We start from the raw sequence: 16,851 nt of genomic DNA on the forward strand, positions 1-16,851 counted from the left end.
CAGCTGGGTGGTCTGGATAATGTCACCATTAGTAATGGCTTCACCTGTGCGCCAGCTAGGTGGTCTGGGAAATGTGATAGTAAGTAATGACTGCATCTGTGCACCAGTTAGGTTGTCTGGAAAATGTGACCATTAGTAATGACTGCACCTGTGCACCAGCTAGGTTGTCTGGGTAATGTGACCGTTAGCAATGACTGCACCTGTGAGTTAGTAATGACTGCACCTGTGCACCAGCTGGGTGGTCTGGGGAATGTGACCGTTAGCAATGACTACAACTGTGCACCGGCTAGGTGGTCTGGGGAATGTGACCGCTAATAATGACTGCACCTGTGCACAAGCTAGGTGATCTGGGAAATGTGAGTTAGTAATGACTGCACCTGTGCACCAGCTAGGTGGTCTGGGGAATGTGACCATTCGCAATAACTGCATCTGTGCACCAGCTAAGTGGTCTGGGGAATGTGACCGTTAGCAATGACTAAACCTGTGAGTTAATAATGACTGCACCTGTGCACTAGCTAGGTAGTCTGGGGAATGTGACCGTTAGCAAGGACTGCACCTGTGCACCAGCTAGGTTGTCTGTGAAATATGATAGTAATGACTGCACCTGTGCACCAGCTAGGTTGTCTGGGGAACATGATAGTAATGACTGCACCTGTGCACCAGCTAGGTTGTCTGGGAAATGTGACCATTAGTAATACCTGCACTTGTGCACCAGCTAGGTTGTCTGGGAAATGTGACCGCTAATAATGACTGCACCTGTGCACAAGCTAGGTGGTCTGGGAAATGTTACCATTAGCAATGACTGCACCTGTGCACAAGCTAGGTGGTCTGGAAAATGTGACCATTAGTAATGACTGCACCTGTGCACCAGGTAGCTCTGGAAAATTTGACCATTAGTAATGACTGCACCTGTGCACCAGGTAGGTGGTCTGGGAAATGTGACCATTAGTAATGACTGCACCTGTGTGTCAGCTAGTTGGTCTGGATAATGTCACCATTAGTAATGGCTTCACATGTGCACCAGCTAGGTGGTCTGGTCAATTTGACCATTAGTAATGACTGCACCTGTGCACAAGCTAGGTTGTCTGGGGAATGTGACCGTTAGCAATGACTGCAACTGTGCACCAGTTAGGTGGTCTGGGGAATGTGACCGCCAATAATGACTGCACCTGTGCTCCAGCTAGGTGATCTGGGAAATGTGAGTTAGTAATGACAGCACCTGTGCACCAGCTAGGTGGTCTGGGGAATGCGACCGTTAGCAATGACTGCACCTGTGCTAGGTGGTCTGTGGAATTTGACTGTTAGCAATGACTGCACCTGTGCACCAGCTAGGTGGTCTTGTGAATGTGACCGCAAATAATGACTGCACCTGTGCACAAGCTAGGTGATCTGGGATATGTGACCATTAGCAATGACTGCACCAGCTAGGTGGTCTGGAAAATGTGACCATTAGTAATGACTGAACCTGTGCACCAGGTAGCTCTGGAAAATGTGACCATTAGTAATGACTGCACCTGTGCGCCAGCTAGGTGGTCTGGGAAATGTCACCATTAGTAATGACTGCACCTGTGCAAAAGCTAGATTGTCTGGGGAATGTGACCATTAGCAATGACTGCACCTTTGAGTAAGTATTGACTGCACCTGTGCACCAGCTAGGTGGTCTGGGGAATGAGACCGTTAGCAAGGAGTGCACCTGTGCACCAGCTAGGTGTTCTGGGGAATATAATAGTAATGACTGCACCTGTGCACCAGCTAGGTGTTCTTGGGAATATGATAGTAATGACTGCACCTGTGCACCAGCTAGGTTGTCTGGGAAATGTTACCATTAGTAATGCCGGTTCTTATGTATTATCTGGGCTCCCATGTTAAATGCACCCCATTTTTTCATACCCCTACTATCCAATTACGCATGGAGTTGATATTATATAGTGTGGCGAGCGCAGCGAGCCACCGTGCCCGAAGCGTGGCGAGCGGACGTGGTCTCATTAGAAAAACGGGAGCCCAAATATTACATAAGTACCGTAATGCCTGCACCTGTGCACCAGTTAGGTTGTCTGGGGAATGTGACCGGTAATAATGACTGCACCTGTGCACAAGCTAGGTGGTCTGGGAAATGTTACCATTAGCAATGACTGCACCTGTGCACCAGCTAGGTGGTCTGGAAAATGTGACCATTAGTAATGACTGCACCTGTGCGCCAGCTAGGTGGTCTGGATAATGTCACCATTAGTAATGGCTACACCTGTGCACCAGCTAGGTGGTCTGGGAAATGTGATAGTAAGTAATGACTGCATCTGTGCACCAGCTAGGTTGTCTGGAAAATGTGACCATTAGTAATGACTGCACCTGTGCACCAGCTAGGTTGTCTGGGTAATGTGACCGTTAGCAATGACTGCACCTGTGAGTTAGTAATGACTGCACCTGTGCACCAGCTGGGTAGTCTGGGGAATGTGACTGCTAATAATGACTGCACCTATGCACAAGCTAGGTGATCTGGGAAATGTGAGTTAGTAATGGCTGCACCTGTGCACCAGCTAGGTGGTCTGGGGAATGTGACCGTTCACAATGACTGCACCTGTGCAACAGCTAAATGGTCTGGGGAATGTGACCGTTAGCAATGACTGAACCTGTGAGTTAATAATGACTGCACCTGTGCACCAGAGAGGTAGTCTGGGGAATGTGACTGTTAGCAAGGACTGCACCTGTGCACCAGCTAGGTTGTCTGTGATATATGATAGTAATGACTGCACCTGTGCACCAGCTAGGTTGTCTGGGGAACATGATAGTAATGACTGCACCTGTGCACCAGCTAGGATCTCTGGGAAATGTGACCATTAGTAATGCCTGCACCTGTGCACCAGCTAGGTTGTCTGGGGAATGTGACAGCTAATAATGACTGCACCTGTGCACAAGCTAGGTGGTCTGGGAAATGTTACCATTAGCAATGACTGCACCTGTGCACCAGCTAGGTGGTCTGGAAAATGTGACCATTAGTAATGACTGCACCTGTGCGCCAGCTAGGTGGTCTGGATAATGTCACCATTAGTAATGGCTACACCTGTGCACCAGCTAGGTGGTCTGGGAAATGTGATAGTAAGTAATGACTGCATCTGTGCACCAGCTAGGTTGTCTGGAACATGTGACCATTAGTAATGACTGCACCTGTGCACCAGCTAGGTTGCCTGGGTAATGTGACCGTTAGCAATGACTGCACCTGTGAGTTAGTAATGACTGCACCTGTGCACCAGCTGGGTAGTCTGGGGAATGTGACTGATAATAATGACTGCACCTATGCACAAGCTAGGTGATCTGGGAAATGTGAGCTAGTAATGACTGCACCTGTGCACCAGCTAGGTGGTCTGGGGAATGTGACCGTTCACAATGACTGCACCTGTGCAACAGCTAAATGGTCTGGGGAATGTGACCGTTAGCAATGACTGAACCTGTGAGTTAATAATGACTGCACCTGTGCACCAGAGAGGTAGTCTGGGGAATGTGACTGTTAGCAAGGACTGCACCTGTGCACCAGCTAGGTTGTCTGTGATATATGATAGTAATGACTGCACCTGTGAACCAGCTAGGTTGTCTGGGGAACATGATAGTAATGACTGCACCTGTGCACCAGCTAGGTTCTCTGGGAAATGTGACCATTAGTAATGCCTGCACCTGTGCACCAGCTAGGTTGTCTGGGTAATGTGACAGCTAATAATGACTGCACCTGTGCACAAGCTAGGTGGTCTGGGAAATGTTACCATTAGCAATGACTGCACCTGTGCACCAGCTAGGTGGTCTGGAAAATGTGACCATTAGTAATAACTGCACCTGTGCACCAGGTAGCTCTGGAAAATGTAACCATCAGTAATGACTGCACCTGTGCACCAGGTAGGTGGTCTGGGAAATGTGACCATTAGTAATGACTGCACCTGTGCGCCAGCTAGGTGGTCTGGATAATGTCACCATTAGTAATGGCTTCACCTGTGCGCCAGCTAGGTGGTCTGATCAATTTGACCATTAGTAATGACTGCAACTGTGCACCAGCTAGGTTGTCTGGGGAATGTGACCGTTAGCAATGACTGCAACTGTGCACCAGTTAGGTGGTCTTGGGAATGTGACCGCAAATAATGACTGCACCTGTGCACAAGCTAGGTGGTCTGGAAAATGTCACCACTAGCAATGACTGCACCTGTGCACCAGCTAGGTGGTCTGGAAAATGTAACCATTAGTAATGACTGCACCTGTGCGCCAGCTAGGTGGTCTGGGAAATGTCACCATTAGTAATGGCTGCACCTGTGCACCAGCTAGGTTGTCTGGGGAATATGATAGTAATGACTGCACCTGTGCACTAGCTAGGTTGTCTGGGGAATGTGACCGTTAGCAAGGAGTGCACCTGTGCATCAGCTAGGTTGTCTGTGAAATATGATAGTAATGACTGCACCTGTGCACCAGCTAGGTTGTCTGGGGAATATGATAGTAATGGCTTCACCTGTGCGCCAGCTAGGTGGTCTGGGAAATGTGATAGTAAGTAATGACTGCATCTGTGCACCAGCTAGGTTGTCTGGGTTATGTGACCGTTAGCAATGACTGCACCTGCGAGTTAGTAATGACTGCACCTGTGCACCAGCTGGGTGGTCTGGGGAATGTGACTGTTAGCAATGACTGCAACTGTGCACCAGCTAGGTGGTCTGGGGAATGTGACCGCTAATAATGACTTCACCTGTGCACAAGCTAGGTGATCTGGGAAATGTGAGTTAGTAATGACTGCACCTGTGCACCAGCTAGGTGGTCTGGGGAATGTGACCGTTCGCAATGACTGCACTTGTGCACCAGCTAAGTGGTCTGGGGAATGTGACCGTTAGCAATGACTGAACCTGTGCGTTAATAATGACTGCACCTGTGCACCAGCTAGGTAGTCTGGGGAATGTGACTGTTAGCAAGGACTGCACCTGTGCACCAGCTAGGTTGTCTGTGAAATATGATAGTAATGACTGCACCTGTGCACCAGCTAGGTTGTCTGGGGAATATGATAGTAATGACTGCACCTGTGCACTAGCTAGGTTGTCTGGGAAATGTGACCATTAGTAATGACTGCACCTGTGCACAAGCTAGGTTTTCTGGGGAATGTGACCATTAGCAATGACTGCACCTTTGAGTTAGTAATGACTGCACCAGTGCACCAGCTAGGTGGTCTGGGCAATGTGACCGTTAGCAAGGACTGCACCTGTGCACCAGCTAGGTTGTCTGTGAAATATTATAGTAATGACTGCACCTGTGCACCAGCTAGGTTGTCTGGGGAATATCATAGTAATGACTGCACCTGTGCACCAGCTAGGTTGTATGGTAAATGTGACCATTAGTAATGCCTGCACCTGTGCACCAGCTAGGTTGTCTGGGGAATGTGACCGCTAATAATGACTGCACCTGTGCACAAGCTAGGTGGTCTGGGAAATGTTACCATTAGCAATGACTGCACCTGTGCACCAGCTAGTTGGACTGGAAAATGTGACCATTAGTAATGACTGCACCTGTGCGCCAGCTAGGTGGTCTGGATAATGTCACCATTAGTAATGGCTTCACCTGTGCGCCAGCTAGGTGGTCTGGGAAATGTGATAGTAAGTAATGACTGCATCTGTGCACCAGCTAGGTTGTCTGGAAAATGTGACCGTTAGTAATGACTGCACCTGTGAGTTAGTAATGACTGCACCTGTGCACCAGCTGGGTGGTCTGGGGAATGTGACCGTTAGCAATGACTGCAACTGTGCACCAGCTAGGTGGTCTGGGGAATGCAACTGCTAATAATGACTGCACCTGTGCACAAGCTAGGTGATCTGGGAAATGTGAGTTAGTAATGACTGCACCTGTGCACCAGCTAGGTGGTCTGGGGAAAGTGACCGTTCGCAATGACTGCACCTGTGCATCAGCTAAGTGGTCTGGGGAATGTGACCGTTAGCTATGACTGAACCTGTGAGTTAATAATGACTGCACCTGTGCACCAGCTAGGTAGTCTGGGGAATGTGACTGTTCGCAAGGACTGCACCTGTGCACCAGCTAGGTTGTCTGGGGAACATGATAGTAATGACTGCACCTGTGCACCAGCTAGGTTGTCTGGGGAACATGATAGTAATGACTGCACTTGTGCACCAGCTAGGTTGTCTGGAAAATGTGACCATTAGTAATGCCTGCACCTGTGCACCAGCTAAGTTGTCTGGGGAATGTGACCGCTAATAATGACTGCACCTGTGCACAAGCTAGGTGGTCTGGGAAATGTTACCATTAGCAATGACTGCACCTGTGCACCAGCTAGGTGGTCTGGAAAATGTGACCATTCGTAATGAATGCACCTGTGCACCAGGTAGCTCTGGAAAATTTCACCATTAGTAATGACTGCACCTGTGCACCAGGTAGGTGGTCTGGGAAATGTGACCTTTAGTAATGACTGCACCTGTGCGCCAGCTAGGTGGTCTGGATAATGTCACCATTAGTATTGGCTTCACATGTGCGCCAGCTAGGTGGTCTGGTCAATTTGACCATTAGTAATGACTGCACCTGTGCACCAGCTAGGTTGTCTGGGGAATGTGACCGTTAGCAATGATTGCAATTGTGCACTAGTTAGGTGGTCTGGGGAATGTGACCGCCAATAATGACTGCACCTGTGCACCAGCTAGGTGGTCTGGGGAATGTGACCGTTAGCAATGACTGCAACTGTGCACCAGCTAGGTGGTCTGGGAAATGTTATCATTAGCAATGACTGCACCTGTGCACCAGCTAGGTGGTCTGGAAAATGTGACCATTAAGGTGCATACACACGGGGGGAGATATATTGCTCAGCCATATATTGCTTGCAATTTATGGCTAAACAATATATTGCTCAGTGTCTCCTTTTCATCAGCGACCAGAGATGGTCGCTGATGAAAAGGAACCTCTGCTGAGGGAGCCGCAGAGGTAATTAGCTGGTCGCAGGAGCAAGCTCCTGCGACCAGCGATTACAGTGGGGCAGAAAACGGGAGCGCGCACTCGGCGATTTATCGCTGGGGCACACTTCCATCACTGGCAATATGGTCGCCTGCGACCATATTCCCAGCGATTATAGCCCATATCGCCCCCGTGTGTACACAGCACTAGTAATGACTGCACCTGTGCGCCAGCTGGGTGGTCTGGATAATGTCACCATTAGTGATGGCTTCACCTGTGCGCCAGCTAGGTGGTCTGGGAAATGTGAGTTAGTAATGACTGCACCTGTGCACCAGCTAGGTGGTCTGGGGAATGTGACCGTTCGCAATGACTGCACCTGTGCACCAGCTAAGTGGTCTGGGGAATGTGACCGTTAGCAATGACTGAACCTGTGAGTTAATAATGACTGTACCTGTGCACCAGCTAGGTAGTCTGGGGAATGTGACTGTTAGCAAGGACTGCACCTGTGCACCAGCTAGGTTGTCTGGGTAACCTGATAGTAATGTCTGCACCTGTGCACCAGCTAGGTTGTCTGGGAAATGTGACCATTAGTAATGCCTGCACCTGTGCACCAGCTAGGTTGTCTGTGGTATGTGACAGCTAATAATGACTGCACCTGTGCACAAGCTAGGTGGTCTGGGAAATGTTACCATTAGCAATGACTGCACCTGTGCCCCAGCTAGGTGGTATGGAAAATGTGACCATTAGTAATAACTGCACCTGTGCACCAGGTAGCTCTGGAAAATTTGACCATTAGTAATGACTGCACCTGTGCACCAGGTAGGTGGTCTAGGAAATGTGACCATTAGTAATGACTGCACCTGTGCGCCAGCTAGGTGTTCTGGATAATGTCACCATTAGTAATGGCTTCACATGTGCGCCAGCTAGGTGGTCTGGTCAATTTGACCAATAGTAATGACTGCAACTGTGCACCAGGTAGGTTGTCTGGGGAATGTGACGGTTAGCAATGACTGCAACTGTGCACCAGTTAGGTGGTCTGGGGAATGTGACCGCCAATAATGACTGCACCTGTGCACAAGCTAGGTAATCTGGGAAATGTGAGTTAGTAATGACTGCACCTGTGCACCAGCTAGGTGGTCTGGGGAATGTGACCGTTAGCAATGACTGCACCTGTGCACCAGCTAGGTGGTCTGGGGAATGTGACCATTAGCAATGACTGCACCTGTGCAGCAGCTAGGTAGTCTTGGGAATGTGACCGCAAATAATGACTGCACTTGTGCACAAGCTAGGTGGTCTGGGATATGTGACCATTAGCAATGACTGCACCTGTGCACCGGCTAGGTGGTCTGGAAAATCTGACCATTAGTAATAACTGCACCTGTGCGCCAGCTAGGTGGTCTGGGAAATGTCACCATTAGTAATGACTGCACCTGTGCGCCAGCTAGGTTGTCTGGGGAATATGATAGTAATGACTGCACCTGTGCACTAGCTAGGTTGTCTGGGAAATGTAACCATTAGTAATGACTGCACCTGTGCACAAGCTAGGTTGTCTGGGGAATGTGACCATTAGTAATGACTGCACCTTTGAGTAAGTAATGACAGCAACTGTGCACCAGCTAGGTGGTCTGGGGAATGTGACCGTTAGCAAGGAGTGCACCTGTGCACCAGCTTGGTTGTCTGTGAAATATGATAGTAATGACTGCACCTGTGCACCAGCTAGGTTGTCTGGGGAATATGATAGTAATGACTGCACCTGTGCACCAGCTAGGTTGTCTGGGAAATGTGACCATTAGTAATGCCTGAACCTGTGCACCAGTTAGGTTGTCTGGGGAATGTGACCGCTAATAATGACTGCACCTGGGCACAAGCTAGGTGGTCTGGGAAATGTTACCATTAGCAATGACTGCACCTGTGCACCAGCTAGGTGGTCTGGAAAATGTGACCATTAGTAATGACTGCACCTGTGCGCCAGCTGGGTGGTCTGGATAATGTCACCATTAGTAATGGCTTCACCTGTGCGCCAGCTAGGTGGTCTGGGAAATGTGATAGTAAGTAATGACTGCATCTGTGCACCAGCTAGGTTGTCTGGAAAATGTGACCATTAGTAATGACTGCACCTGTGCACCAGCTAGGTTGTCTGGGTAATGTGACCGTTAGCAATGACTGCACCTGTGAGTTAGAAATGACTGCACCTGTGCACCAGCTGGGTGGTCTGGGGAAAGTGACCGTTAGCTATGACTGCAACTGTGCACCAGCTAGGTTGTCTGGGGAATGTGACCGCTAATAATGACTGCACCTGTGCACAAGCTAGGTGATCTATGAAATGTGAGTTAGTAATGACTGCACCTGTGCACCAGCTAGGTGGTCTGGGGAATGTGACCGTTCGCAATGACTGCACCTGTGCACCAGCTAAGTGGTCCATGGAATGTGACCGTTAGCAATGACTGAACCTGTGAGTTAATAATGACTGCACCTGTGCACCAGCTAGGTAGTCTGGGGAATGTGACCGTTAGCAAGGACTGCACCTGTGCACCAGCTAGGTTGTCTGTGAAATATGATAGTAATGACTGCACCTGTACACCAGCTAGGTTGTCTGGGGAATATGATAGTAATGACTGCACCTGTGCACTAGCTAGGTTGTCTGGGAAATGTGACCATTAGTAATGACTGCACCTGTGCACAAGCTAGGTTGTCTGGGGAATGTGACCATTAGCAATGCCTGCACCTTTGAGTTAGTAAAGACTGCACCTGTGCACCAGCTAGGTGGTCTGGGGAATGTGACCGTTAGCAAGGACTGCACCTGTGCACCAGCTAGGTTGTCTGTGAAATATGATATTAATGACTGCACCTGTGCACCAGCTAGGTTGTCTGGGGAATATGATAGTAATGACTGCACCTGTGCACCAGCTAGGTTGTCTGGGAAATTATTATTATTATTATTATTATTATTATTATTTTATTTATAAGGCGCCACAAGTGTTTCGTAGCGCCGTACAAAGGAACAATACAGGGAGACAAAACTTGGCATAACATTGAATAAATAACAAAAATACAATACAAATAAAGAGCACCACAGTTCAATACACATTACAGCTTAAATGTAAGTAGTGAGGACCCAATCAACATACAACTAGAGGCTTGAGGCCAATGATGGAGATGAGTATGAAGATGGTCACTGAGTGTTGGAGTAAAGGAGAGCTGTGAGTGAAATGTGAAGAGAAGTGGGCTTTGACAACAGGAGGGAAGAGGGCCCTACTCGGAGGAGCTGTGACCGCTAATAATGACTACACCTGTGCACAAGCTAGGTGGTCTGGGAAATGTTACCATTAGCAATGACTGCACCTGTGCACCAGCTAGGTGGTCTGGAAAATGTGACCAATAGTAATGGCTTCACCTGTGCGCCAGCTGGGTGGTCTGGGGAATGTGACCGCTAATAATGACTGCACCTGTGCACAAGCTAGGTGATCTGGGAAATGTGAGTTAGTAATGACTGCACCTGTGCACCAGCTAGGTGGTCTGGGGAATGTGACCGTTAGCAATGACTGCACCTGTGAGTTAGTAATGACTGTACCTGTGCCCCAGCTGGGTGGTCTGGGGAATGTGACCGTTAGCAATGACTGCAACTGTGCACCAGCTAGGTGGTCTGGGGAATGTGACCGCTAATAATGACTGCACCTGTGCACAAGCTAGGTGGTCTGGGGAAAGTGACTGTTCGCAATGACTGCACCTGTGCACCAGCTAAGTGGTCTGGGGAATGTGACCGTTAGCAATGACTGAACCTGTGAGTTAATAATGACTGCACCTGTGCACCAGCTAGGTAGTCTGGGGAATGTGACCGTTAGCAAGGACTGCACCTGTGCACCAGCTAGGTTGTCTGTGAAATATGATAGTAATGACAGCACCTGTGCACCAGCTAGGTTGTCTAGGGAACATGATAGTAATGACTGCACCTGTGCACCAGCTAGGTTGTCTGGGAAATGTAACCATTAGTAATGCCTGCACCTGTGCACCAGCTTGGTTGTCTGGGGAATGTAGCCTCTAATAACGACTGCACCTGTGCACCAGGTAGCTCTGGAAAATTTGACCATTAGTAATGACTGCACCTGTGCACCAGGTAGGTGGTCTGGGAAATGTGACCATTAGTAATGACTGCACCTGTGCGCCAGCTAGGTGATCTGGATAATGTCACCATTAGTAATGGCTTCACATGTGCGCCAGCTAGGTGGTCTGGGAAATTTGACCATTAGTAATGACTGCACCTGTGCACCAGCTAGGTTGTCTGGGGAATGTGACCGTTAGCAATGACTGCAACTGTGCACCAGTTAGGTGGTCTGGGGAATGTGACCGCCAATAATGACTGCACCTGTACACAAGCTAGGTGATCTGGGAAATGTGAGTTCGCAATGACGCACCTGTGCACCAGCTAGGTGGTCTGGGGAATGTGACCGTTAGCAATGACTGCACCTGTGCACTAGCTAGGTGGTCTGGGGAATGTGACCGTTAGCAATGACTGCACCTGTGCACCAGCTAGGTGGTCTTGGGAATATAACCACAAATAATGACTGCACCTGTGCACAAGCTAGGTGGTCTGAGATATGTGACCATTAGCAATGACTGCACCTGTGCACCAGCTAGGTGGTCTGGAAAATGTGACCATTAGTAATGACTGAACCTGTGCACCAGGTAGCTCTGGAAAATGTGACCATTAGTAATGACTGCACCTGTGCGCCAGCTAGGTGGTCTGGGATATGTCACCATTAGTAATGGCTGCACCTGTGCACCAGCTAGGTGGTCTGGGAAATGTGATCGTTAGTAATGGCTTCACCTGTGCGCCAGCTAGGTGGTTTGGGAAATGTGATAATAAGTAATGACTGCATCTGTGCACCAGCTAAATTGTCTGGAAAATGTGACCATTAGTAATGACTGCACCTGTGCACCAGCTGGGTGGTCTGGGGAATGTGACCGCTAATAATGACTGCACCTGTGCACAAGCTAGGTGATCTGGGAAATGTGAGTTAGTAATGACTGCACCTGTGCACCAGCTAGGTGGTCTGGGGAATGTGACCGTTAGCAATGACTGCACCTGTGAGTTAGTAATGACTGTACCTGTGCCCCAGCTGGGTGGTCTGGGGAATGTGACCGTTAGCAATGACTGCAACTGTGCACCAGCTAGGTGGTCTGGGGAATGTGACCGCTAATAATGACTGCACCTGTGCACAAGCTAGGTGGTCTGGGGAAAGTGACTGTTCGCAATGACTGCACCTGTGCACCAGCTAAGTGGTCTGGGGAATGTGACCGTTAGCAATGACTGAACCTGTGAGTTAATAATGACTGCACCTGTGCACCAGCTAGGTAGTCTGGGGAATGTGACCGTTAGCAAGGACTGCACCTGTGCACCAGCTAGGTTGTCTGTGAAATATGATAGTAATGACAGCACCTGTGCACCAGCTAGGTTGTCTAGGGAACATGATAGTAATGACTGCACCTGTGCACCAGCTAGGTTGTCTGGGAAATGTAACCATTAGTAATGCCTGCACCTGTGCACCAGCTAGGTTGTCTGGGGAATGTAGCCGCTAATAACGACTGCACCTGTGCACCAGGTAGCTCTGGAAAATTTGACCATTAGTAATGACTGCACCTGTGCACCAGGTAGGTGGTCTGGGAAATGTGACCATTAGTAATGACTGCACCTGTGCGCCAGCTAGGTGATCTGGATAATGTCACCATTAGTAATGGCTTCACATGTGCGCCAGCTAGGTGGTCTTGGAAATTTGACCATTAGTAATGACTGCACCTGTGCACCAGCTAGGTTGTCTGGGGAATGTGACCGTTAGCATTGACTGCAACTGTGCACCAGTTAGGTGGTCTGGGGAATGTGACCGCCAATAATGACTGCACCTGTACACCAGCTAGGTGATCTGGGAAATGTGAGTTCGCAATGACGCACCTGTGCACCAGCTAGGTGGACTGGGGAATGTGACCGTTAGCAATGACTGCACCTGTGCACTAGCTAGGTGGTCTGGGGAATGTGACCGTTAGCAATGACTGCACCTGTGCACCAGCTAGGTGGTCTTGGGAATATAACCACAAATAATGACTGCACCTGTGCACAAGCTAGGTGGTCTGAGATATGTGACCATTAGCAATGACTGCACCTGTGCACCAGCTAGGTGGTCTGGAAAATGTGACCATTAGTAATGACTGAACCTGTGCACCAGGTAGCTCTGGAAAATGTGACCATTAGTAATGACTGCACCTGTGCGCCAGCTAGGTGGTCTGGGATATGTCACCATTAGTAATGGCTGCACCTGTGCACCAGCTAGGTGGTCTGGGAAATGTGATCGTTAGTAATGGCTTCACCTGTGCGCCAGCTAGGTGGTTTGGGAAATGTGATAATAAGTAATGACTGCATCTGTGCACCAGCTAAATTGTCTGGAAAATGTGACCATTAGTAATGACTGCACCTGTGCACCAGCTGGGTGGTCTGGGGAATGTGACCGCTAATAATGACTGCACCTGTGCACAAGCTAGGTGATCTGGGAAATGTGAGTTAGTAATGACTGCACCTGTGCACCAGCTAGGTGGTCTGGGGAATGTGACCGTTAGCAATGACTGCACCTGTGAGTTAGTAATGACTGTACCTGTGCCCCAGCTGGGTGGTCTGGGGAATGTGACCGTTAGCAATGACTGCAACTGTGCACCAGCTAGGTGGTCTGGGGAATGTGACCGCTAATAATGACTGCACCTGTGCACAAGCTAGGTGGTCTGGGGAAAGTGACTGTTCGCAATGACTGCACCTGTGCACCAGCTAAGTGGTCTGGGGAATGTGACCGTTAGCAATGACTGAACCTGTGAGTTAATAATGACTGCACCTGTGCACCAGCTAGGTAGTCTGGGGAATGTGACCGTTAGCAAGGACTGCACCTGTGCACCAGCTAGGTTGTCTGTGAAATATGATAGTAATGACAGCACCTGTGCACCAGCTAGGTTGTCTAGGGAACATGATAGTAATGACTGCACCTGTGCACCAGCTAGGTTGTCTGGGAAATGTAACCATTAGTAATGCCTGCACCTGTGCACCAGCTAGGTTGTCTGGGGAATGTAGCCGCTAATAACGACTGCACCTGTGCACCAGGTAGCTCTGGAAAATTTGACCATTAGTAATGACTGCACCTGTGCACCAGGTAGGTGGTCTGGGAAATGTGACCATTAGTAATGACTGCACCTGTGCGCCAGCTAGGTGATCTGGATAATGTCACCATTAGTAATGGCTTCACATGTGCGCCAGCTAGGTGGTCTTGGAAATTTGACCATTAGTAATGACTGCACCTGTGCACCAGCTAGGTTGTCTGGGGAATGTGACCGTTAGCAATGACTGCAACTGTGCACCAGTTAGGTGGTCTGGGGAATGTGACCGCCAATAATGACTGCACCTGTACACCAGCTAGGTGATCTGGGAAATGTGAGTTCGCAATGACGCACCTGTGCACCAGCTAGGTGGACTGGGGAATGTGACCGTTAGCAATGACTGCACCTGTGCACTAGCTAGGTGGTCTGGGGAATGTGACCGTTAGCAATGACTGCACCTGTGCACCAGCTAGGTGGTCTTGGGAATATAACCACAAATAATGACTGCACCTGTGCACAAGCTAGGTGGTCTGAGATATGTGACCATTAGCAATGACTGCACCTGTGCACCAGCTAGGTGGTCTGGAAAATGTGACCATTAGTAATGACTGAACCTGTGCACCAGGTAGCTCTGGAAAATGTGACCATTAGTAATGACTGCACCTGTGCGCCAGCTAGGTGGTCTGGGATATGTCACCATTAGTAATGGCTGCACCTGTGCACCAGCTAGGTGGTCTGGGAAATGTGATCGTTAGTAATGACTGCACCTGTGCACCAGCTAGGTGGTCTGGGAAATGTGATAGTTAGCACCAGATGGTAGATACGGCAGTATTAGGCAGTGGGCACCAGACCAGACAGGTAGATGAGGCAGTAGTAGGCCCCAGATGGTAGATACGGCAGTACTAGGCACAAGACAGGTAGATAAGGCAGTCCTAGGCACCAGACGGTAGATACGGCAGTATTAGGCAGTGGGCACCAGACCAGACAGGTAGATGAGGCAGTACTAGGCATCAGACAGGTAGGTAAGGCAGTACTAGGCACCAGACGGTAGATACGGCAGTACTAGGCACAAGACAGGTAGAAAGGCAGTGCTAGGCACCAGACGGTAGATACGGCAGCACTAGGCACCAGATGGTAGTTATGGCAGTATTAGGCAGTGGGCACCAGACCAGACAGGTAGATGAGGCAGTACTAGGCACCAGACGGTAGATTCGGCAGTACTAGGCACAAGACAGGTAGATAAGGCAGTACTAGGCACCAGACGGTAGATTCGGCAGTACTAGGCACCAGACGGTAGATAAAGCAGTATTAGGCAGTGGTCACCAGACCAGACAGGTAGATGAGGCAGTACTAGGCACCAGACGGTAGATACGGCAGTACTAGGCACCAGACGGTAGCTATGGCAGTATTAGGCACCAGACGGTAGATAGGGCAGTATTAGGCAGTGGGCACCAGACCAGACATGTAGATTCGGCAGTACTAGGCACAAGACAGGTAGATAAAGCAGTACTAGGCACCAGACGGTAGATACAACAGTACTAGGCACCAGACGGTAGCTATGGCAGTATTAGGCAGTGGGCACCAGACAGGTAGATGAGGCAGTACTAGGCACCAGACAGGTAGTAAGGCAGTACTAGGCACCAGACGGTAGATACAGCAGTATTAGGCAGTGGGCACCAGACCAGACAGGTAGGTAAGGCAGTACTAGGCACCAGACGGTAGATACAACAGTACTAGGCACCAGACGGTAGATATGGCAGTATTAGGCAGTGGGCACTAGACAGGTAGATGAGGCAGTACTAGGCACGAGACAGGTAGATTCGGCAGTACTAGGCACCAGACGGTAGATACGGCAGTACTAGGCACCAGACGGTAGCTATGGCAGTATTAGGCACCAGACGGTAGCTAGGGCAGTATTAGGCAGTGGGCACCAGACCAGACAGGTAGATTCGGCAGTACTAGGCACAAGACAGGTAGATAAAGCAGTACTAGGCACCAGACGGTAGATACAACAGTACTAGGCTCCAGACGGTAGCTATGGCAGTATTAGGCACCAGACGGTAGATAGGGCAGTATTAGGCAGTGGGCACCAGACCAGACAGGTAGATTCGGCAGTACTAGGCACAAGACAGGTAGATAAAGCAGTACTAGGCACCAGACGGTAGATATGGCAGTATTAGGCAGTGGGCACCAGACAGGTAGATGAGGCAGTACTAGGCACCAGACAGGTAGTAAGGCAGTACTAGGCACCAGACGGTAGATACGGCAGTATTAGGCAGTGGGCACCAGACCAGACAGGTAGATAAGGCAGTACTAGGCACCAGACGGTAGATACAACAGTACTAGGCACCAGACGGTAGATATGGCAGTATTAGGCAGTGGGCACCAGACAGGTAGATTCGGCAGTACTAGGCACGAGACAGGTAGATTCGGCAGTACTAGGCACCAGACGGTAGATACGGCAGTATTAGGCAGTGGGCACCAGACCAGACAGGTAGATGAGCCAGTACTAGGCACAAGACAGGTAGATACGGCAGTACTAGGCACAAGACAGGTAGGTACGGCAGTACTGCACCAGAGAGGTAGATTAGGCAGTACTAGGCACAAGACAGGTATATACGTCAGCAATACTAGTATATGTGCACCAGCAGAATTTATAATAATTCATTTTATTAGGTACTGGTTGGCAGTGGCACACGTCAGTGCACCAGCAGCATGGAATTATTTTTTAAAGTTCCACGCAGCACTGCAGGACAGGTATTATTTTTAAATTAAATTATATATAGCAGCCTAGTATGTATGTACTAGGTAGGT

The 16,851-nt window shown here is 49.4% G+C and overlaps 1 protein-coding gene across 2 annotated transcripts in view; it reads left to right on the forward strand.

The window, feature by feature from the left end:
* Nucleotides 1-16,851, forward strand: part of LOC146035234 (uncharacterized) — a 422,801-nt gene that overhangs the window by 220,702 nt on the left and 185,248 nt on the right. The window lies entirely within an intron of this gene.

This window comes from Crinia signifera, chromosome 9 (genome assembly GCF_055691185.1).
Source record: "Crinia signifera chromosome 9, ASM5569118v1, whole genome shotgun sequence".
Taxonomy (NCBI): Eukaryota; Metazoa; Chordata; class Amphibia; order Anura; family Myobatrachidae; genus Crinia; species Crinia signifera.